This window comes from Schistocerca serialis, chromosome 9 (assembly GCF_023864345.2).
Source record: "Schistocerca serialis cubense isolate TAMUIC-IGC-003099 chromosome 9, iqSchSeri2.2, whole genome shotgun sequence".
NCBI classification, from domain to species: domain Eukaryota; kingdom Metazoa; phylum Arthropoda; class Insecta; order Orthoptera; family Acrididae; genus Schistocerca; species Schistocerca serialis.
Window position 1 is genome coordinate 146545284 of NC_064646.1, and position 17480 is coordinate 146562763.

The following is a 17480-nucleotide window of genomic DNA, read 5'->3' on the forward strand; positions in this document are numbered from 1 at the left end:
AGTCTGCGTCTTAGGAAGTGTTTCTCGTATTCTGCACACGACGTCGTCGTTTCACAACTCACAGGGTTTGCTGTCGACGCTGAATCAGCGCACCCCAAGATTAATGATCGAGCTCGAAGCACCCAAGAAAAAGAATGATTTTAGCAGAGCGTGGTTTCGATCCACGGACTTCTGGGTTATGGGCCCAGCACGCTTCCACTGCGCCACTCTGCTGTGCCGAGAGAAGCGCGCTCTTCGGTGCGTGACATGGGACACTTGGAAAAGCGTTGTCTGCGTCGCCTACCGTTTAATTAACTGTGTAGCATCTCCCAGCTTGACTTGTCTCGACTTTGCTCGACTGACGCTACGCTGACGCTTGCACGAAGCGATATTTACCGCGATCGTCTCGAGATGCAGCTGCGAGATGCTCAGGATTAACATTGCACTCCACGAAGGTGGAGACATTCGAATGCACTGCCTAGCTACGCGCCCGCAACTAACAAAATGCCGACCCTGCCAGGATTCGAACCTGGAATCTTCTGATCCGTAGTCAGACGCGTTATCCGTTGCGCCACAGGGCCACTGTTTGCGTTTTCTGCTACGAGGCGGGTGCACATCGCAAAGCAACGTGTTCTCCGTGGCTCGGCAATTGCATGTCATCCACTGACAACGGCGGCGCGGCCACTCTGGTCTTCCGCACGCTGCAGGGAGCTGCCACCAAGGAAGGCATCTCTCCTCCTGCTGCTCGGCCACGCAGCGCCTGCACAGCTTAGAGCTTGCCACACATCTGCCGTCGCTGTTGGACAGGTAGCGGAATGCAAGGCGCCCGTTTTTTTGCATTTTTTCGGTGATGACAAGCGGTTGACATGCTTGTAAGTGTAGCATATAAAACAAGAATCGTGTGAAGCATTCGTAGACAGGTGCTAAAGTCGTAGTATGGCCGCAGGTGACGGTCGTATGACGGGTCTGTAGCCACAACAGGTTGGCATCAAAGTGAATACCGCTAACTGTAAGCACTCTGCTGTAGCCCCAGTGGCGCAATTGGTTAGCGCACGGTACTTATAAGGCAGTAGCCGTGAGCAATGCCGGGGTTGTGAGTTCGAGCCTCACATGGGGCATACTTTTATTTCGTAGCAGCTGACTATGGAAGCATCGGGACGCTAGATTTGAGATGTATCACGTACCTGAGAGACCATAAATGTGCGTGCACTGTAGTCAACGACTGCGTGTTCCTCGGTAGTATAGTGGTTAGTATCCCCGCCTGTCACGCGGGAGACCGGGGTTCGATTCCCCGCCGGGGAGATGCGATTTTTATATCGCGAAGGTTGCACGTGTGGCCCGAAGAAGCATTACCGTTGTGATCAAGGAATGTAATTGCTAAAAAATCGTAAGAAAGTCTGCGTCTTAGGAAGTGTTTCTCGTATTCTGCACACGACGTCGTCGTTTCACAACTCACAGGGTTTGCTGTCGACGCTGAATCAGCGCACCCCAAGATTAATGATCGAGCTCGAAGCACCCAAGAAAAAGAATGATTTTAGCAGAGCGTGGTTTCGATCCACGGACTTCTGGGTTATGGGCCCAGCACGCTTCCACTGCGCCACTCTGCTGTGCCGAGAGAAGCGCGCTCTTCGGTGCGTGACATGGGACACTTGGAAAAGCGTTGTCTGCGTCGCCTACCGTTTAATTAACTGTGTAGCATCTCCCAGCTTGACTTGTCTCGACTTTGCTCGACTGACGCTACGCTGACGCTTGCACGAAGCGATATTTACCGCGATCGTCTCGAGATGCAGCTGCGAGATGCTCAGGATTAACATTGCACTCCACGAAGGTGGAGACATTCGAATGCACTGCCTAGCTACGCGCCCGCAACTAACAAAATGCCGACCCTGCCAGGATTCGAACCTGGAATCTTCTGATCCGTAGTCAGACGCGTTATCCGTTGCGCCACAGGGCCACTGTTTGCGTTTTCTGCTACGAGGCGGGTGCACATCGCAAAGCAACGTGTTCTCCGTGGCTCGGCAATTGCATGTCATCCACTGACAACGGCGGCGCGGCCACTCTGGTCTTCCGCACGCTGCAGGGAGCTGCCACCAAGGAAGGCATCTCTCCTCCTGCTGCTCGGCCACGCAGCGCCTGCACAGCTTAGAGCTTGCCACACATCTGCCGTCGCTGTTGGACAGGTAGCGGAATGCAAGGCGCCCGTTTTTTTGCATTTTTTCGGTGATGACAAGCGGTTGACATGCTTGTAAGTGTAGCATATAAAACAAGAATCGTGTGAAGCATTCGTAGACAGGTGCTAAAGTCGTAGTATGGCCGCAGGTGACGGTCGTATGACGGGTCTGTAGCCACAACAGGTTGGCATCAAAGTGAATACCGCTAACTGTAAGCACTCTGCTGTAGCCCCAGTGGCGCAATTGGTTAGCGCACGGTACTTATAAGGCAGTAGCCGTGAGCAATGCCGGGGTTGTGAGTTCGAGTCTCACATGGGGCGTACTTTTATTTCGTAGCAGCTGACTATGGAAGCATCGGGACGCTAGATTTGAGATGTATCACGTACCTGAGAGACCATAAATGTGCGTGCACTGTAGTCAACGACTGCGTGTTCCTCGGTAGTATAGTGGTTAGTATCCCCGCCTGTCACGCGGGAGACCGGGGTTCGATTCCCCGCCGGGGAGATGCGATTTTTATATCGCGAAGGTTGCACGTGTGGCCCGAAGAAGCATTACCGTTGTGATCAAGGAATGTAATTGCTAAAAAATCGTAAGAAAGTCTGCGTCTTAGGAAGTGTTTCTCGTATTCTGCACACGACGTCGTCGTTTCACAACTCACAGGGTTTGCTGTCGACGCTGAATCAGCGCACCCCAAGATTAATGATCGAGCTCGAAGCACCCAAGAAAAAGAATGATTTTAGCAGAGCGTGGTTTCGATCCACGGACTTCTGGGTTATGGGCCCAGCACGCTTCCACTGCGCCACTCTGCTGTGCCGAGAGAAGCGCGCTCTTCGGTGCGTGACATGGGACACTTGGAAAAGCGTTGTCTGCGTCGCCTACCGTTTAATTAACTGTGTAGCATCTCCCAGCTTGACTTGTCTCGACTTTGCTCGACTGACGCTACGCTGACGCTTGCACGAAGCGATATTTACCGCGATCGTCTCGAGATGCAGCTGCGAGATGCTCAGGATTAACATTGCACTCCACGAAGGTGGAGACATTCGAATGCACTGCCTAGCTACGCGCCCGCAACTAACAAAATGCCGACCCTGCCAGGATTCGAACCTGGAATCTTCTGATCCGTAGTCAGACGCGTTATCCGTTGCGCCACAGGGCCACTGTTTGCGTTTTCTGCTACGAGGCGGGTGCACATCGCAAAGCAACGTGTTCTCCGTGGCTCGGCAATTGCATGTCATCCACTGACAACGGCGGCGCGGCCACTCTGGTCTTCCGCACGCTGCAGGGAGCTGCCACCAAGGAAGGCATCTCTCCTCCTGCTGCTCGGCCACGCAGCGCCTGCACAGCTTAGAGCTTGCCACACATCTGCCGTCGCTGTTGGACAGGTAGCGGAATGCAAGGCGCCCGTTTTTTTGCATTTTTTCGGTGATGACAAGCGGTTGACATGCTTGTAAGTGTAGCATATAAAACAAGAATCGTGTGAAGCATTCGTAGACAGGTGCTAAAGTCGTAGTATGGCCGCAGGTGACGGTCGTATGACGGGTCTGTAGCCACAACAGGTTGGCATCAAAGTGAATACCGCTAACTGTAAGCACTCTGCTGTAGCCCCAGTGGCGCAATTGGTTAGCGCACGGTACTTATAAGGCAGTAGCCGTGAGCAATGCCGGGGTTGTGAGTTCGAGCCTCACATGGGGCATACTTTTATTTCGTAGCAGCTGACTATGGAAGCATCGGGACGCTAGATTTGAGATGTATCACGTACCTGAGAGACCATAAATGTGCGTGCACTGTAGTCAACGACTGCGTGTTCCTCGGTAGTATAGTGGTTAGTATCCCCGCCTGTCACGCGGGAGACCGGGGTTCGATTCCCCGCCGGGGAGATGCGATTTTTATATCGCGAAGGTTGCACGTGTGGCCCGAAGAAGCATTACCGTTGTGATCAAGGAATGTAATTGCTAAAAAATCGTAAGAAAGTCTGCGTCTTAGGAAGTGTTTCTCGTATTCTGCACACGACGTCGTCGTTTCACAACTCACAGGGTTTGCTGTCGACGCTGAATCAGCGCACCCCAAGATTAATGATCGAGCTCGAAGCACCCAAGAAAAAGAATGATTTTAGCAGAGCGTGGTTTCGATCCACGGACTTCTGGGTTATGGGCCCAGCACGCTTCCACTGCGCCACTCTGCTGTGCCGAGAGAAGCGCGCTCTTCGGTGCGTGACATGGGACACTTGGAAAAGCGTTGTCTGCGTCGCCTACCGTTTAATTAACTGTGTAGCATCTCCCAGCTTGACTTGTCTCGACTTTGCTCGACTGACGCTACGCTGACGCTTGCACGAAGCGATATTTACCGCGATCGTCTCGAGATGCAGCTGCGAGATGCTCAGGATTAACATTGCACTCCACGAAGGTGGAGACATTCGAATGCACTGCCTAGCTACGCGCCCGCAACTAACAAAATGCCGACCCTGCCAGGATTCGAACCTGGAATCTTCTGATCCGTAGTCAGACGCGTTATCCGTTGCGCCACAGGGCCACTGTTTGCGTTTTCTGCTACGAGGCGGGTGCACATCGCAAAGCAACGTGTTCTCCGTGGCTCGGCAATTGCATGTCATCCACTGACAACGGCGGCGCGGCCACTCTGGTCTTCCGCACGCTGCAGGGAGCTGCCACCAAGGAAGGCATCTCTCCTCCTGCTGCTCGGCCACGCAGCGCCTGCACAGCTTAGAGCTTGCCACACATCTGCCGTCGCTGTTGGACAGGTAGCGGAATGCAAGGCGCCCGTTTTTTTGCATTTTTTCGGTGATGACAAGCGGTTGACATGCTTGTAAGTGTAGCATATAAAACAAGAATCGTGTGAAGCATTCGTAGACAGGTGCTAAAGTCGTAGTATGGCCGCAGGTGACGGTCGTATGACGGGTCTGTAGCCACAACAGGTTGGCATCAAAGTGAATACCGCTAACTGTAAGCACTCTGCTGTAGCCCCAGTGGCGCAATTGGTTAGCGCACGGTACTTATAAGGCAGTAGCCGTGAGCAATGCCGGGGTTGTGAGTTCGAGCCTCACATGGGGCATACTTTTATTTCGTAGCAGCTGACTATGGAAGCATCGGGACGCTAGATTTGAGATGTATCACGTACCTGAGAGACCATAAATGTGCGTGCACTGTAGTCAACGACTGCGTGTTCCTCGGTAGTATAGTGGTTAGTATCCCCGCCTGTCACGCGGGAGACCGGGGTTCGATTCCCCGCCGGGGAGATGCGATTTTTATATCGCGAAGGTTGCACGTGTGGCCCGAAGAAGCATTACCGTTGTGATCAAGGAATGTAATTGCTAAAAAATCGTAAGAAAGTCTGCGTCTTAGGAAGTGTTTCTCGTATTCTGCACACGACGTCGTCGTTTCACAACTCACAGGGTTTGCTGTCGACGCTGAATCAGCGCACCCCAAGATTAATGATCGAGCTCGAAGCACCCAAGAAAAAGAATGATTTTAGCAGAGCGTGGTTTCGATCCACGGACTTCTGGGTTATGGGCCCAGCACGCTTCCACTGCGCCACTCTGCTGTGCCGAGAGAAGCGCGCTCTTCGGTGCGTGACATGGGACACTTGGAAAAGCGTTGTCTGCGTCGCCTACCGTTTAATTAACTGTGTAGCATCTCCCAGCTTGACTTGTCTCGACTTTGCTCGACTGACGCTACGCTGACGCTTGCACGAAGCGATATTTACCGCGATCGTCTCGAGATGCAGCTGCGAGATGCTCAGGATTAACATTGCACTCCACGAAGGTGGAGACATTCGAATGCACTGCCTAGCTACGCGCCCGCAACTAACAAAATGCCGACCCTGCCAGGATTCGAACCTGGAATCTTCTGATCCGTAGTCAGACGCGTTATCCGTTGCGCCACAGGGCCACTGTTTGCGTTTTCTGCTACGAGGCGGGTGCACATCGCAAAGCAACGTGTTCTCCGTGGCTCGGCAATTGCATGTCATCCACTGACAACGGCGGCGCGGCCACTCTGGTCTTCCGCACGCTGCAGGGAGCTGCCACCAAGGAAGGCATCTCTCCTCCTGCTGCTCGGCCACGCAGCGCCTGCACAGCTTAGAGCTTGCCACACATCTGCCGTCGCTGTTGGACAGGTAGCGGAATGCAAGGCGCCCGTTTTTTTGCATTTTTTCGGTGATGACAAGCGGTTGACATGCTTGTAAGTGTAGCATATAAAACAAGAATCGTGTGAAGCATTCGTAGACAGGTGCTAAAGTCGTAGTATGGCCGCAGGTGACGGTCGTATGACGGGTCTGTAGCCACAACAGGTTGGCATCAAAGTGAATACCGCTAACTGTAAGCACTCTGCTGTAGCCCCAGTGGCGCAATTGGTTAGCGCACGGTACTTATAAGGCAGTAGCCGTGAGCAATGCCGGGGTTGTGAGTTCGAGCCTCACATGGGGCATACTTTTATTTCGTAGCAGCTGACTATGGAAGCATCGGGACGCTAGATTTGAGATGTATCACGTACCTGAGAGACCATAAATGTGCGTGCACTGTAGTCAACGACTGCGTGTTCCTCGGTAGTATAGTGGTTAGTATCCCCGCCTGTCACGCGGGAGACCGGGGTTCGATTCCCCGCCGGGGAGATGCGATTTTTATATCGCGAAGGTTGCACGTGTGGCCCGAAGAAGCATTACCGTTGTGATCAAGGAATGTAATTGCTAAAAAATCGTAAGAAAGTCTGCGTCTTAGGAAGTGTTTCTCGTATTCTGCACACGACGTCGTCGTTTCACAACTCACAGGGTTTGCTGTCGACGCTGAATCAGCGCACCCCAAGATTAATGATCGAGCTCGAAGCACCCAAGAAAAAGAATGATTTTAGCAGAGCGTGGTTTCGATCCACGGACCTCTGGGTTATGGGCCCAGCACGCTTCCACTGCGCCACTCTGCTGTGCCGAGAGAAGCGCGCTCTTCGGTGCGTGACATGGGACACTTGGAAAAGCGTTGTCTGCGTCGCCTACCGTTTAATTAACTGTGTAGCATCTCCCAGCTTGACTTGTCTCGACTTTGCTCGACTGACGCTACGCTGACGCTTGCACGAAGCGATATTTACCGCGATCGTCTCGAGATGCAGCTGCGAGATGCTCAGGATTAACATTGCACTCCACGAAGGTGGAGACATTCGAATGCACTGCCTAGCTACGCGCCCGCAACTAACAAAATGCCGACCCTGCCAGGATTCGAACCTGGAATCTTCTGATCCGTAGTCAGACGCGTTATCCGTTGCGCCACAGGGCCACTGTTTGCGTTTTCTGCTACGAGGCGGGTGCACATCGCAAAGCAACGTGTTCTCCGTGGCTCGGCAATTGCATGTCATCCACTGACAACGGCGGCGCGGCCACTCTGGTCTTCCGCACGCTGCAGGGAGCTGCCACCAAGGAAGGCATCTCTCCTCCTGCTGCTCGGCCACGCAGCGCCTGCACAGCTTAGAGCTTGCCACACATCTGCCGTCGCTGTTGGACAGGTAGCGGAATGCAAGGCGCCCGTTTTTTTGCATTTTTTCGGTGATGACAAGCGGTTGACATGCTTGTAAGTGTAGCATATAAAACAAGAATCGTGTGAAGCATTCGTAGACAGGTGCTAAAGTCGTAGTATGGCCGCAGGTGACGGTCGTATGACGGGTCTGTAGCCACAACAGGTTGGCATCAAAGTGAATACCGCTAACTGTAAGCACTCTGCTGTAGCCCCAGTGGCGCAATTGGTTAGCGCACGGTACTTATAAGGCAGTAGCCGTGAGCAATGCCGGGGTTGTGAGTTCGAGCCTCACATGGGGCATACTTTTATTTCGTAGCAGCTGACTATGGAAGCATCGGGACGCTAGATTTGAGATGTATCACGTACCTGAGAGACCATAAATGTGCGTGCACTGTAGTCAACGACTGCGTGTTCCTCGGTAGTATAGTGGTTAGTATCCCCGCCTGTCACGCGGGAGACCGGGGTTCGATTCCCCGCCGGGGAGATGCGATTTTTATATCGCGAAGGTTGCACGTGTGGCCCGAAGAAGCATTACCGTTGTGATCAAGGAATGTAATTGCTAAAAAATCGTAAGAAAGTCTGCGTCTTAGGAAGTGTTTCTCGTATTCTGCACACGACGTCGTCGTTTCACAACTCACAGGGTTTGCTGTCGACGCTGAATCAGCGCACCCCAAGATTAATGATCGAGCTCGAAGCACCCAAGAAAAAGAATGATTTTAGCAGAGCGTGGTTTCGATCCACGGACTTCTGGGTTATGGGCCCAGCACGCTTTCACTGCGCCACTCTGCTGTGCCGAGAGAAGCGCGCTCTTCGGTGCGTGACATGGGACACTTGGAAAAGCGTTGTCTGCGTCGCCTACCGTTTAATTAACTGTGTAGCATCTCCCAGCTTGACTTGTCTCGACTTTGCTCGACTGACGCTACGCTGACGCTTGCACGAAGCGATATTTACCGCGATCGTCTCGAGATGCAGCTGCGAGATGCTCAGGATTAACATTGCACTCCACGAAGGTGGAGACATTCGAATGCACTGCCTAGCTACGCGCCCGCAACTAACAAAATGCCGACCCTGCCAGGATTCGAACCTGGAATCTTCTGATCCGTAGTCAGACGCGTTATCCGTTGCGCCACAGGGCCACTGTTTGCGTTTCCTGCTACGAGGCGGGTGCACATCGCAAAGCAACGTGTTCTCCGTGGCTCGGCAATTGCATGTCATCCACTGACAACGGCGGCGCGGCCACTCTGGTCTTCCGCACGCTGCAGGGAGCTGCCACCAAGGAAGGCATCTCTCCTCCTGCTGCTCGGCCACGCAGCGCCTGCACAGCTTAGAGCTTGCCACACATCTGCCGTCGCTGTTGGACAGGTAGCGGAATGCAAGGCGCCCGTTTTTTTGCATTTTTTCGGTGATGACAAGCGGTTGACATGCTTGTAAGTGTAGCATATAAAACAAGAATCGTGTGAAGCATTCGTAGACAGGTGCTAAAGTCGTAGTATGGCCGCAGGTGACGGTCGTATGACGGGTCTGTAGCCACAACAGGTTGGCATGAAAGTGAATACCGCTAACTGTAAGCACTCTGCTGTAGCCCCAGTGGCGCAATTGGTTAGCGCACGGTACTTATAAGGCAGTAGCCGTGAGCAATGCCGGGGTTGTGAGTTCGAGCCTCACATGGGGCATACTTTTATTTCGTAGCAGCTGACTATGGAAGCATCGGGACGCTAGATTTGAGATGTATCACGTACCTGAGAGACCATAAATGTGCGTGCACTGTAGTCAACGACTGCGTGTTCCTCGGTAGTATAGTGGTTAGTATCCCCGCCTGTCACGCGGGAGACCGGGGTTCGATTCCCCGCCGGGGAGATGCGATTTTTATATCGCGAAGGTTGCACGTGTGGCCCGAAGAAGCATTACCGTTGTGATCAAGGAATGTAACTGCTAAAAAATCGTAAGAAAGTCTGCGTCTTAGGAAGTGTTTCTCGTATTCTGCACACGACGTCGTCGTTTCACAACTCACAGGGTTTGCTGTCGACGCTGAATCAGCGCACCCCAAGATTAATGATCGAGCTCGAAGCACCCAAGAAAAAGAATGATTTTAGCAGAGCGTGGTTTCGATCCACGGACTTCTGGGTTATGGGCCCAGCACGCTTCCACTGCGCCACTCTGCTGTGCCGAGAGAAGCGCGCTCTTCGGTGCGTGACATGGGACACTTGGAAAAGCGTTGTCTGCGTCGCCTACCGTTTAATTAACTGTGTAGCATCTCCCAGCTTGACTTGTCTCGACTTTGCTCGACTGACGCTACGCTGACGCTTGCACGAAGCGATATTTACCGCGATCGTCTCGAGATGCAGCTGCGAGATGCTCAGGATTAACATTGCACTCCACGAAGGTGGAGACATTCGAATGCACTGCCTAGCTACGCGCCCGCAACTAACAAAATGCCGACCCTGCCAGGATTCGAACCTGGAATCTTCTGATCCGTAGTCAGACGCGTTATCCGTTGCGCCACAGGGCCACTGTTTGCGTTTTCTGCTACGAGGCGGGTGCACATCGCAAAGCAACGTGTTCTCCGTGGCTCGGCAATTGCATGTCATCCACTGACAACGGCGGCGCGGCCACTCTGGTCTTCCGCACGCTGCAGGGAGCTGCCACCAAGGAAGGCATCTCTCCTCCTGCTGCTCGGCCACGCAGCGCCTGCACAGCTTAGAGCTTGCCACACATCTGCCGTCGCTGTTGGACAGGTAGCGGAATGCAAGGCGCCCGTTTTTTTGCATTTTTTCGGTGATGACAAGCGGTTGACATGCTTGTAAGTGTAGCATATAAAACAAGAATCGTGTGAAGCATTCGTAGACAGGTGCTAAAGTCGTAGTATGGCCGCAGGTGACGGTCGTATGACGGGTCTGTAGCCACAACAGGTTGGCATCAAAGTGAATACCGCTAACTGTAAGCACTCTGCTGTAGCCCCAGTGGCGCAATTGGTTAGCGCACGGTACTTATAAGGCAGTAGCCGTGAGCAATGCCGGGGTTGTGAGTTCGAGCCTCACATGGGGCATACTTTTATTTCGTAGCAGCTGACTATGGAAGCATCGGGACGCTAGATTTGAGATGTATCACGTACCTGAGAGACCATAAATGTGCGTGCACTGTAGTCAACGACTGCGTGTTCCTCGGTAGTATAGTGGTTAGTATCCCCGCCTGTCACGCGGGAGACCGGGGTTCGATTCCCCGCCGGGGAGATGCGATTTTTATATCGCGAAGGTTGCACGTGTGGCCCGAAGAAGCATTACCGTTGTGATCAAGGAATGTAATTGCTAAAAAATCGTAAGAAAGTCTGCGTCTTAGGAAGTGTTTCTCGTATTCTGCACACGACGTCGTCGTTTCACAACTCACAGGGTTTGCTGTCGACGCTGAATCAGCGCACCCCAAGATTAATGATCGAGCTCGAAGCACCCAAGAAAAAGAATGATTTTAGCAGAGCGTGGTTTCGATCCACGGACCTCTGGGTTATGGGCCCAGCACGCTTCCACTGCGCCACTCTGCTGTGCCGAGAGAAGCGCGCTCTTCGGTGCGTGACATGGGACACTTGGAAAAGCGTTGTCTGCGTCGCCTACCGTTTAATTAACTGTGTAGCATCTCCCAGCTTGACTTGTCTCGACTTTGCTCGACTGACGCTACGCTGACGCTTGCACGAAGCGATATTTACCGCGATCGTCTCGAGATGCAGCTGCGAGATGCTCAGGATTAACATTGCACTCCACGAAGGTGGAGACATTCGAATGCACTGCCTAGCTACGCGCCCGCAACTAACAAAATGCCGACCCTGCCAGGATTCGAACCTGGAATCTTCTGATCCGTAGTCAGACGCGTTATCCGTTGCGCCACAGGGCCACTGTTTGCGTTTTCTGCTACGAGGCGGGTGCACATCGCAAAGCAACGTGTTCTCCGTGGCTCGGCAATTGCATGTCATCCACTGACAACGGCGGCGCGGCCACTCTGGTCTTCCGCACGCTGCAGGGAGCTGCCACCAAGGAAGGCATCTCTCCTCCTGCTGCTCGGCCACGCAGCGCCTGCACAGCTTAGAGCTTGCCACACATCTGCCGTCGCTGTTGGACAGGTAGCGGAATGCAAGGCGCCCGTTTTTTTGCATTTTTTCGGTGATGACAAGCGGTTGACATGCTTGTAAGTGTAGCATATAAAACAAGAATCGTGTGAAGCATTCGTAGACAGGTGCTAAAGTCGTAGTATGGCCGCAGGTGACGGTCGTATGACGGGTCTGTAGCCACAACAGGTTGGCATCAAAGTGAATACCGCTAACTGTAAGCACTCTGCTGTAGCCCCAGTGGCGCAATTGGTTAGCGCACGGTACTTATAAGGCAGTAGCCGTGAGCAATGCCGGGGTTGTGAGTTCGAGCCTCACATGGGGCATACTTTTATTTCGTAGCAGCTGACTATGGAAGCATCGGGACGCTAGATTTGAGATGTATCACGTACCTGAGAGACCATAAATGTGCGTGCACTGTAGTCAACGACTGCGTGTTCCTCGGTAGTATAGTGGTTAGTATCCCCGCCTGTCACGCGGGAGACCGGGGTTCGATTCCCCGCCGGGGAGATGCGATTTTTATATCGCGAAGGTTGCACGTGTGGCCCGAAGAAGCATTACCGTTGTGATCAAGGAATGTAATTGCTAAAAAATCGTAAGAAAGTCTGCGTCTTAGGAAGTGTTTCTCGTATTCTGCACACGACGTCGTCGTTTCACAACTCACAGGGTTTGCTGTCGACGCTGAATCAGCGCACCCCAAGATTAATGATCGAGCTCGAAGCACCCAAGAAAAAGAATGATTTTAGCAGAGCGTGGTTTCGATCCACGGACCTCTGGGTTATGGGCCCAGCACGCTTCCACTGCGCCACTCTGCTGTGCCGAGAGAAGCGCGCTCTTCGGTGCGTGACATGGGACACTTGGAAAAGCGTTGTCTGCGTCGCCTACCGTTTAATTAACTGTGTAGCATCTCCCAGCTTGACTTGTCTCGACTTTGCTCGACTGACGCTACGCTGACGCTTGCACGAAGCGATATTTACCGCGATCGTCTCGAGATGCAGCTGCGAGATGCTCAGGATTAACATTGCACTCCACGAAGGTGGAGACATTCGAATGCACTGCCTAGCTACGCGCCCGCAACTAACAAAATGCCGACCCTGCCAGGATTCGAACCTGGAATCTTCTGATCCGTAGTCAGACGCGTTATCCGTTGCGCCACAGGGCCACTGTTTGCGTTTTCTGCTACGAGGCGGGTGCACATCGCAAAGCAACGTGTTCTCCGTGGCTCGGCAATTGCATGTCATCCACTGACAACGGCGGCGCGGCCACTCTGGTCTTCCGCACGCTGCAGGGAGCTGCCACCAAGGAAGGCATCTCTCCTCCTGCTGCTCGGCCACGCAGCGCCTGCACAGCTTAGAGCTTGCCACACATCTGCCGTCGCTGTTGGACAGGTAGCGGAATGCAAGGCGCCCGTTTTTTTGCATTTTTTCGGTGATGACAAGCGGTTGACATGCTTGTAAGTGTAGCATATAAAACAAGAATCGTGTGAAGCATTCGTAGACAGGTGCTAAAGTCGTAGTATGGCCGCAGGTGACGGTCGTATGACGGGTCTGTAGCCACAACAGGTTGGCATCAAAGTGAATACCGCTAACTGTAAGCACTCTGCTGTAGCCCCAGTGGCGCAATTGGTTAGCGCACGGTACTTATAAGGCAGTAGCCGTGAGCAATGCCGGGGTTGTGAGTTCGAGCCTCACATGGGGCATACTTTTATTTCGTAGCAGCTGACTATGGAAGCATCGGGACGCTAGATTTGAGATGTATCACGTACCTGAGAGACCATAAATGTGCGTGCACTGTAGTCAACGACTGCGTGTTCCTCGGTAGTATAGTGGTTAGTATCCCCGCCTGTCACGCGGGAGACCGGGGTTCGATTCCCCGCCGGGGAGATGCGATTTTTATATCGCGAAGGTTGCACGTGTGGCCCGAAGAAGCATTACCGTTGTGATCAAGGAATGTAATTGCTAAAAAATCGTAAGAAAGTCTGCGTCTTAGGAAGTGTTTCTCGTATTCTGCACACGACGTCGTCGTTTCACAACTCACAGGGTTTGCTGTCGACGCTGAATCAGCGCACCCCAAGATTAATGATCGAGCTCGAAGCACCCAAGAAAAAGAATGATTTTAGCAGAGCGTGGTTTCGATCCACGGACTTCTGGGTTATGGGCCCAGCACGCTTTCACTGCGCCACTCTGCTGTGCCGAGAGAAGCGCGCTCTTCGGTGCGTGACATGGGACACTTGGAAAAGCGTTGTCTGCGTCGCCTACCGTTTAATTAACTGTGTAGCATCTCCCAGCTTGACTTGTCTCGACTTTGCTCGACTGACGCTACGCTGACGCTTGCACGAAGCGATATTTACCGCGATCGTCTCGAGATGCAGCTGCGAGATGCTCAGGATTAACATTGCACTCCACGAAGGTGGAGACATTCGAATGCACTGCCTAGCTACGCGCCCGCAACTAACAAAATGCCGACCCTGCCAGGATTCGAACCTGGAATCTTCTGATCCGTAGTCAGACGCGTTATCCGTTGCGCCACAGGGCCACTGTTTGCGTTTCCTGCTACGAGGCGGGTGCACATCGCAAAGCAACGTGTTCTCCGTGGCTCGGCAATTGCATGTCATCCACTGACAACGGCGGCGCGGCCACTCTGGTCTTCCGCACGCTGCAGGGAGCTGCCACCAAGGAAGGCATCTCTCCTCCTGCTGCTCGGCCACGCAGCGCCTGCACAGCTTAGAGCTTGCCACACATCTGCCGTCGCTGTTGGACAGGTAGCGGAATGCAAGGCGCCCGTTTTTTTGCATTTTTTCGGTGATGACAAGCGGTTGACATGCTTGTAAGTGTAGCATATAAAACAAGAATCGTGTGAAGCATTCGTAGACAGGTGCTAAAGTCGTAGTATGGCCGCAGGTGACGGTCGTATGACGGGTCTGTAGCCACAACAGGTTGGCATCAAAGTGAATACCGCTAACTGTAAGCACTCTGCTGTAGCCCCAGTGGCGCAATTGGTTAGCGCACGGTACTTATAAGGCAGTAGCCGTGAGCAATGCCGGGGTTGTGAGTTCGAGCCTCACATGGGGCATACTTTTATTTCGTAGCAGCTGACTATGGAAGCATCGGGACGCTAGATTTGAGATGTATCACGTACCTGAGAGACCATAAATGTGCGTGCACTGTAGTCAACGACTGCGTGTTCCTCGGTAGTATAGTGGTTAGTATCCCCGCCTGTCACGCGGGAGACCGGGGTTCGATTCCCCGCCGGGGAGATGCGATTTTTATATCGCGAAGGTTGCACGTGTGGCCCGAAGAAGCATTACCGTTGTGATCAAGGAATGTAATTGCTAAAAAATCGTAAGAAAGTCTGCGTCTTAGGAAGTGTTTCTCGTATTCTGCACACGACGTCGTCGTTTCACAACTCACAGGGTTTGCTGTCGACGCTGAATCAGCGCACCCCAAGATTAATGATCGAGCTCGAAGCACCCAAGAAAAAGAATGATTTTAGCAGAGCGTGGTTTCGATCCACGGACTTCTGGGTTATGGGCCCAGCACGCTTTCACTGCGCCACTCTGCTGTGCCGAGAGAAGCGCGCTCTTCGGTGCGTGACATGGGACACTTGGAAAAGCGTTGTCTGCGTCGCCTACCGTTTAATTAACTGTGTAGCATCTCCCAGCTTGACTTGTCTCGACTTTGCTCGACTGACGCTACGCTGACGCTTGCACGAAGCGATATTTACCGCGATCGTCTCGAGATGCAGCTGCGAGATGCTCAGGATTAACATTGCACTCCACGAAGGTGGAGACATTCGAATGCACTGCCTAGCTACGCGCCCGCAACTAACAAAATGCCGACCCTGCCAGGATTCGAACCTGGAATCTTCTGATCCGTAGTCAGACGCGTTATCCGTTGCGCCACAGGGCCACTGTTTGCGTTTCCTGCTACGAGGCGGGTGCACATCGCAAAGCAACGTGTTCTCCGTGGCTCGGCAATTGCATGTCATCCACTGACAACGGCGGCGCGGCCACTCTGGTCTTCCGCACGCTGCAGGGAGCTGCCACCAAGGAAGGCATCTCTCCTCCTGCTGCTCGGCCACGCAGCGCCTGCACAGCTTAGAGCTTGCCACACATCTGCCGTCGCTGTTGGACAGGTAGCGGAATGCAAGGCGCCCGTTTTTTTTGCATTTTTTCGGTGATGACAAGCGGTTGACATGCTTGTAAGTGTAGCATATAAAACAAGAATCGTGTGAAGCATTCGTAGACAGGTGCTAAAGTCGTAGTATGGCCGCAGGTGACGGTCGTATGACGGGTCTGTAGCCACAACAGGTTGGCATCAAAGTGAATACCGCTAACTGTAAGCACTCTGCTGTAGCCCCAGTGGCGCAATTGGTTAGCGCACGGTACTTATAAGGCAGTAGCCGTGAGCAATGCCGGGGTTGTGAGTTCGAGCCTCACATGGGGCATACTTTTATTTCGTAGCAGCTGACTATGGAAGCATCGGGACGCTAGATTTGAGATGTATCACGTACCTGAGAGACCATAAATGTGCGTGCACTGTAGTCAACGACTGCGTGTTCCTCGGTAGTATAGTGGTTAGTATCCCCGCCTGTCACGCGGGAGACCGGGGTTCGATTCCCCGCCGGGGAGATGCGATTTTTATATCGCGAAGGTTGCACGTGTGGCCCGAAGAAGCATTACCGTTGTGATCAAGGAATGTAATTGCTAAAAAATCGTAAGAAAGTCTGCGTCTTAGGAAGTGTTTCTCGTATTCTGCACACGACGTCGTCGTTTCACAACTCACAGGGTTTGCTGTCGACGCTGAATCAGCGCACCCCAAGATTAATGATCGAGCTCGAAGCACCCAAGAAAAAGAATGATTTTAGCAGAGCGTGGTTTCGATCCACGGACTTCTGGGTTATGGGCCCAGCACGCTTCCACTGCGCCACTCTGCTGTGCCGAGAGAAGCGCGCTCTTCGGTGCGTGACATGGGACACTTGGAAAAGCGTTGTCTGCGTCGCCTACCGTTTAATTAACTGTGTAGCATCTCCCAGCTTGACTTGTCTCGACTTTGCTCGACTGACGCTACGCTGACGCTTGCACGAAGCGATATTTACCGCGATCGTCTCGAGATGCAGCTGCGAGATGCTCAGGATTAACATTGCACTCCACGAAGGTGGAGACATTCGAATGCACTGCCTAGCTACGCGCCCGCAACTAACAAAATGCCGACCCTGCCAGGATTCGAACCTGGAATCTTCTGATCCGTAGTCAGACGCGTTATCCGTTGCGCCACAGGGCCACTGTTTGCGTTTTCTGCTACGAGGCGGGTGCACATCGCAAAGCAACGTGTTCTCCGTGGCTCGGCAATTGCATGTCATCCACTGACAACGGCGGCGCGGCCACTCTGGTCTTCCGCACGCTGCAGGGAGCTGCCACCAAGGAAGGCATCTCTCCTCCTGCTGCTCGGCCACGCAGCGCCTGCACAGCTTAGAGCTTGCCACACATCTGCCGTCGCTGTTGGACAGGTAGCGGAATGCAAGGCGCCCGTTTTTTTGCATTTTTTCGGTGATGACAAGCGGTTGACATGCTTGTAAGTGTAGCATATAAAACAAGAATCGTGTGAAGCATTCGTAGACAGGTGCTAAAGTCGTAGTATGGCCGCAGGTGACGGTCGTATGACGGGTCTGTAGCCACAACAGGTTGGCATCAAAGTGAATACCGCTAACTGTAAGCACTCTGCTG

The 17480-nt window shown here is 53.1% G+C and overlaps 47 non-coding genes across 47 annotated transcripts; 24 read left to right on the top strand and 23 right to left on the bottom strand.

Annotated features, from left to right (window-relative positions):
• Positions 1-141: 141 nt before the first annotated feature.
• On the bottom strand, positions 142-213 carry Trnam-cau (transfer RNA methionine (anticodon CAU)). Its single transcript has one exon. It is a non-coding gene; the product is annotated as a tRNA-Met (tRNA).
• A 274-nt stretch (positions 214-487) lies between these two features.
• On the bottom strand, positions 488-560 carry Trnar-acg (transfer RNA arginine (anticodon ACG)). The gene has a single exon. It is a non-coding gene; the product is annotated as a tRNA-Arg (tRNA).
• A 445-nt stretch (positions 561-1005) lies between these two features.
• On the top strand, positions 1006-1097 carry Trnai-uau (transfer RNA isoleucine (anticodon UAU)). Its single transcript is given in 2 exon segments — positions 1006-1043; positions 1062-1097. It is a non-coding gene; the product is annotated as a tRNA-Ile (tRNA).
• Positions 1098-1209: 112 nt separating this feature from the next.
• On the top strand, positions 1210-1281 carry Trnad-guc (transfer RNA aspartic acid (anticodon GUC)). Its single transcript has one exon. It is a non-coding gene; the product is annotated as a tRNA-Asp (tRNA).
• Positions 1282-1514: 233 nt separating this feature from the next.
• On the bottom strand, positions 1515-1586 carry Trnam-cau (transfer RNA methionine (anticodon CAU)). The gene has a single exon. It is a non-coding gene; the product is annotated as a tRNA-Met (tRNA).
• A 274-nt stretch (positions 1587-1860) lies between these two features.
• Trnar-acg (transfer RNA arginine (anticodon ACG)) lies at positions 1861-1933 on the bottom strand. Its single transcript has one exon. It is a non-coding gene; the product is annotated as a tRNA-Arg (tRNA).
• Positions 1934-2378: 445 nt separating this feature from the next.
• Positions 2379-2470, top strand: Trnai-uau (transfer RNA isoleucine (anticodon UAU)). Its single transcript is given in 2 exon segments — positions 2379-2416; positions 2435-2470. It is a non-coding gene; the product is annotated as a tRNA-Ile (tRNA).
• Positions 2471-2582: 112 nt separating this feature from the next.
• Trnad-guc (transfer RNA aspartic acid (anticodon GUC)) lies at positions 2583-2654 on the top strand. Its single transcript has one exon. It is a non-coding gene; the product is annotated as a tRNA-Asp (tRNA).
• Positions 2655-2887: 233 nt separating this feature from the next.
• Positions 2888-2959, bottom strand: Trnam-cau (transfer RNA methionine (anticodon CAU)). The gene has a single exon. It is a non-coding gene; the product is annotated as a tRNA-Met (tRNA).
• Positions 2960-3233: 274 nt separating this feature from the next.
• On the bottom strand, positions 3234-3306 carry Trnar-acg (transfer RNA arginine (anticodon ACG)). The gene has a single exon. It is a non-coding gene; the product is annotated as a tRNA-Arg (tRNA).
• Positions 3307-3751: 445 nt separating this feature from the next.
• Positions 3752-3843, top strand: Trnai-uau (transfer RNA isoleucine (anticodon UAU)). The gene is given in 2 exon segments: positions 3752-3789; positions 3808-3843. It is a non-coding gene; the product is annotated as a tRNA-Ile (tRNA).
• A 112-nt stretch (positions 3844-3955) lies between these two features.
• On the top strand, positions 3956-4027 carry Trnad-guc (transfer RNA aspartic acid (anticodon GUC)). The gene has a single exon. It is a non-coding gene; the product is annotated as a tRNA-Asp (tRNA).
• A 233-nt stretch (positions 4028-4260) lies between these two features.
• On the bottom strand, positions 4261-4332 carry Trnam-cau (transfer RNA methionine (anticodon CAU)). Its single transcript has one exon. It is a non-coding gene; the product is annotated as a tRNA-Met (tRNA).
• Positions 4333-4606: 274 nt separating this feature from the next.
• On the bottom strand, positions 4607-4679 carry Trnar-acg (transfer RNA arginine (anticodon ACG)). Its single transcript has one exon. It is a non-coding gene; the product is annotated as a tRNA-Arg (tRNA).
• A 445-nt stretch (positions 4680-5124) lies between these two features.
• On the top strand, positions 5125-5216 carry Trnai-uau (transfer RNA isoleucine (anticodon UAU)). Its single transcript is given in 2 exon segments — positions 5125-5162; positions 5181-5216. It is a non-coding gene; the product is annotated as a tRNA-Ile (tRNA).
• Positions 5217-5328: 112 nt separating this feature from the next.
• Positions 5329-5400, top strand: Trnad-guc (transfer RNA aspartic acid (anticodon GUC)). The gene has a single exon. It is a non-coding gene; the product is annotated as a tRNA-Asp (tRNA).
• Positions 5401-5633: 233 nt separating this feature from the next.
• Positions 5634-5705, bottom strand: Trnam-cau (transfer RNA methionine (anticodon CAU)). Its single transcript has one exon. It is a non-coding gene; the product is annotated as a tRNA-Met (tRNA).
• Positions 5706-5979: 274 nt separating this feature from the next.
• Positions 5980-6052, bottom strand: Trnar-acg (transfer RNA arginine (anticodon ACG)). Its single transcript has one exon. It is a non-coding gene; the product is annotated as a tRNA-Arg (tRNA).
• Positions 6053-6497: 445 nt separating this feature from the next.
• Trnai-uau (transfer RNA isoleucine (anticodon UAU)) lies at positions 6498-6589 on the top strand. Its single transcript is given in 2 exon segments — positions 6498-6535; positions 6554-6589. It is a non-coding gene; the product is annotated as a tRNA-Ile (tRNA).
• Positions 6590-6701: 112 nt separating this feature from the next.
• Trnad-guc (transfer RNA aspartic acid (anticodon GUC)) lies at positions 6702-6773 on the top strand. Its single transcript has one exon. It is a non-coding gene; the product is annotated as a tRNA-Asp (tRNA).
• Positions 6774-7006: 233 nt separating this feature from the next.
• Trnam-cau (transfer RNA methionine (anticodon CAU)) lies at positions 7007-7078 on the bottom strand. The gene has a single exon. It is a non-coding gene; the product is annotated as a tRNA-Met (tRNA).
• A 274-nt stretch (positions 7079-7352) lies between these two features.
• On the bottom strand, positions 7353-7425 carry Trnar-acg (transfer RNA arginine (anticodon ACG)). The gene has a single exon. It is a non-coding gene; the product is annotated as a tRNA-Arg (tRNA).
• A 445-nt stretch (positions 7426-7870) lies between these two features.
• Trnai-uau (transfer RNA isoleucine (anticodon UAU)) lies at positions 7871-7962 on the top strand. The gene is given in 2 exon segments: positions 7871-7908; positions 7927-7962. It is a non-coding gene; the product is annotated as a tRNA-Ile (tRNA).
• A 112-nt stretch (positions 7963-8074) lies between these two features.
• Trnad-guc (transfer RNA aspartic acid (anticodon GUC)) lies at positions 8075-8146 on the top strand. Its single transcript has one exon. It is a non-coding gene; the product is annotated as a tRNA-Asp (tRNA).
• Positions 8147-8725: 579 nt separating this feature from the next.
• Positions 8726-8798, bottom strand: Trnar-acg (transfer RNA arginine (anticodon ACG)). The gene has a single exon. It is a non-coding gene; the product is annotated as a tRNA-Arg (tRNA).
• A 445-nt stretch (positions 8799-9243) lies between these two features.
• Positions 9244-9335, top strand: Trnai-uau (transfer RNA isoleucine (anticodon UAU)). The gene is given in 2 exon segments: positions 9244-9281; positions 9300-9335. It is a non-coding gene; the product is annotated as a tRNA-Ile (tRNA).
• Positions 9336-9447: 112 nt separating this feature from the next.
• Trnad-guc (transfer RNA aspartic acid (anticodon GUC)) lies at positions 9448-9519 on the top strand. The gene has a single exon. It is a non-coding gene; the product is annotated as a tRNA-Asp (tRNA).
• Positions 9520-9752: 233 nt separating this feature from the next.
• On the bottom strand, positions 9753-9824 carry Trnam-cau (transfer RNA methionine (anticodon CAU)). Its single transcript has one exon. It is a non-coding gene; the product is annotated as a tRNA-Met (tRNA).
• A 274-nt stretch (positions 9825-10098) lies between these two features.
• On the bottom strand, positions 10099-10171 carry Trnar-acg (transfer RNA arginine (anticodon ACG)). The gene has a single exon. It is a non-coding gene; the product is annotated as a tRNA-Arg (tRNA).
• Positions 10172-10616: 445 nt separating this feature from the next.
• Positions 10617-10708, top strand: Trnai-uau (transfer RNA isoleucine (anticodon UAU)). The gene is given in 2 exon segments: positions 10617-10654; positions 10673-10708. It is a non-coding gene; the product is annotated as a tRNA-Ile (tRNA).
• Positions 10709-10820: 112 nt separating this feature from the next.
• Positions 10821-10892, top strand: Trnad-guc (transfer RNA aspartic acid (anticodon GUC)). Its single transcript has one exon. It is a non-coding gene; the product is annotated as a tRNA-Asp (tRNA).
• Positions 10893-11125: 233 nt separating this feature from the next.
• On the bottom strand, positions 11126-11197 carry Trnam-cau (transfer RNA methionine (anticodon CAU)). Its single transcript has one exon. It is a non-coding gene; the product is annotated as a tRNA-Met (tRNA).
• Positions 11198-11471: 274 nt separating this feature from the next.
• On the bottom strand, positions 11472-11544 carry Trnar-acg (transfer RNA arginine (anticodon ACG)). The gene has a single exon. It is a non-coding gene; the product is annotated as a tRNA-Arg (tRNA).
• A 445-nt stretch (positions 11545-11989) lies between these two features.
• Trnai-uau (transfer RNA isoleucine (anticodon UAU)) lies at positions 11990-12081 on the top strand. Its single transcript is given in 2 exon segments — positions 11990-12027; positions 12046-12081. It is a non-coding gene; the product is annotated as a tRNA-Ile (tRNA).
• Positions 12082-12193: 112 nt separating this feature from the next.
• Positions 12194-12265, top strand: Trnad-guc (transfer RNA aspartic acid (anticodon GUC)). Its single transcript has one exon. It is a non-coding gene; the product is annotated as a tRNA-Asp (tRNA).
• A 233-nt stretch (positions 12266-12498) lies between these two features.
• Trnam-cau (transfer RNA methionine (anticodon CAU)) lies at positions 12499-12570 on the bottom strand. Its single transcript has one exon. It is a non-coding gene; the product is annotated as a tRNA-Met (tRNA).
• A 274-nt stretch (positions 12571-12844) lies between these two features.
• Trnar-acg (transfer RNA arginine (anticodon ACG)) lies at positions 12845-12917 on the bottom strand. The gene has a single exon. It is a non-coding gene; the product is annotated as a tRNA-Arg (tRNA).
• A 445-nt stretch (positions 12918-13362) lies between these two features.
• On the top strand, positions 13363-13454 carry Trnai-uau (transfer RNA isoleucine (anticodon UAU)). Its single transcript is given in 2 exon segments — positions 13363-13400; positions 13419-13454. It is a non-coding gene; the product is annotated as a tRNA-Ile (tRNA).
• A 112-nt stretch (positions 13455-13566) lies between these two features.
• Trnad-guc (transfer RNA aspartic acid (anticodon GUC)) lies at positions 13567-13638 on the top strand. Its single transcript has one exon. It is a non-coding gene; the product is annotated as a tRNA-Asp (tRNA).
• A 579-nt stretch (positions 13639-14217) lies between these two features.
• Trnar-acg (transfer RNA arginine (anticodon ACG)) lies at positions 14218-14290 on the bottom strand. Its single transcript has one exon. It is a non-coding gene; the product is annotated as a tRNA-Arg (tRNA).
• Positions 14291-14735: 445 nt separating this feature from the next.
• Positions 14736-14827, top strand: Trnai-uau (transfer RNA isoleucine (anticodon UAU)). The gene is given in 2 exon segments: positions 14736-14773; positions 14792-14827. It is a non-coding gene; the product is annotated as a tRNA-Ile (tRNA).
• Positions 14828-14939: 112 nt separating this feature from the next.
• Trnad-guc (transfer RNA aspartic acid (anticodon GUC)) lies at positions 14940-15011 on the top strand. Its single transcript has one exon. It is a non-coding gene; the product is annotated as a tRNA-Asp (tRNA).
• Positions 15012-15590: 579 nt separating this feature from the next.
• Positions 15591-15663, bottom strand: Trnar-acg (transfer RNA arginine (anticodon ACG)). The gene has a single exon. It is a non-coding gene; the product is annotated as a tRNA-Arg (tRNA).
• Positions 15664-16109: 446 nt separating this feature from the next.
• On the top strand, positions 16110-16201 carry Trnai-uau (transfer RNA isoleucine (anticodon UAU)). The gene is given in 2 exon segments: positions 16110-16147; positions 16166-16201. It is a non-coding gene; the product is annotated as a tRNA-Ile (tRNA).
• Positions 16202-16313: 112 nt separating this feature from the next.
• Positions 16314-16385, top strand: Trnad-guc (transfer RNA aspartic acid (anticodon GUC)). The gene has a single exon. It is a non-coding gene; the product is annotated as a tRNA-Asp (tRNA).
• Positions 16386-16618: 233 nt separating this feature from the next.
• On the bottom strand, positions 16619-16690 carry Trnam-cau (transfer RNA methionine (anticodon CAU)). Its single transcript has one exon. It is a non-coding gene; the product is annotated as a tRNA-Met (tRNA).
• A 274-nt stretch (positions 16691-16964) lies between these two features.
• Positions 16965-17037, bottom strand: Trnar-acg (transfer RNA arginine (anticodon ACG)). The gene has a single exon. It is a non-coding gene; the product is annotated as a tRNA-Arg (tRNA).
• Positions 17038-17480: the final 443 nt, after the last annotated feature.